Genomic DNA, 806 nt, shown 5'->3' with positions numbered 1-806 from the left:
AATCCACGGCAACGTTCATATTTATAAAAACGGTCTTTGACGTGGAAAAATACTTACCGTCACTTCAGGGTCTGAGCAGACTTACGCACTTTTCCTTGTGGCAAAGTCGGAGTACTGCAGCTATTTGAACATCTAAGCTGCAATAATAAAAGCGGTGTACGTGCAAGCACCGAATTCATCATAAACAACAAAGATGCAGTGTAAGAGATTAATTGTGCAGTGTAGTTATTAACGGTATTAACGGGAGTTAACGAGTAATTCTTTTGTAAAGTCTTGGTTTACTACTAATGCGTAAAGATGCGTTTGATGCGTTTATGCATTTTTTTTCTGTTTCGTCTGTGTAGCCTATAAGAATAGGTCTATGTCGTGCAATAACAGTTTTAAATTCTATTCAATAACATTGTTAACTGTTTTTATTTATAACATCTGCTGCTTGAAAATGAATAGAGACATCAGCCTTAAACTTTGTTTTTGTCATATTTTTGTGTCAGTAGATTAATGGCACATTTGAGCAGCATTAGTAAACTGTGTAAATATAAAGAAATGTTAAATCACATGCAGGTTTTTTCAGACCGGAGACCATAATCGTGTAATAATTTATTTTATTATGGAATGAAACGTCCAATTTTTCTTTCAAGAATGTTTTTTTAAAGTTTTGCAAGAATTTCGTGATACTAAACTTTTTATTAGTCGTCATAGCAAGTGATTTTAAAAGTAGGATGGCTCACTTTTTATAAGATGACTGAAAATGGTTCTTGAATGAGTTTATTCTTACTTTTGGAAACCTAATTGTTTTATAATTACTA

The sequence above is a fragment of the Sinocyclocheilus rhinocerous genome, unplaced genomic scaffold (genome assembly GCF_001515625.1).
Source record: "Sinocyclocheilus rhinocerous isolate Xijiao unplaced genomic scaffold, SAMN03320098_v1.1 scaffold1647, whole genome shotgun sequence".
In the NCBI taxonomy this organism is placed as follows: Eukaryota; Metazoa; Chordata; class Actinopteri; order Cypriniformes; family Cyprinidae; genus Sinocyclocheilus; species Sinocyclocheilus rhinocerous.
Note: the sequence above shows the minus strand (reverse complement) of the source record.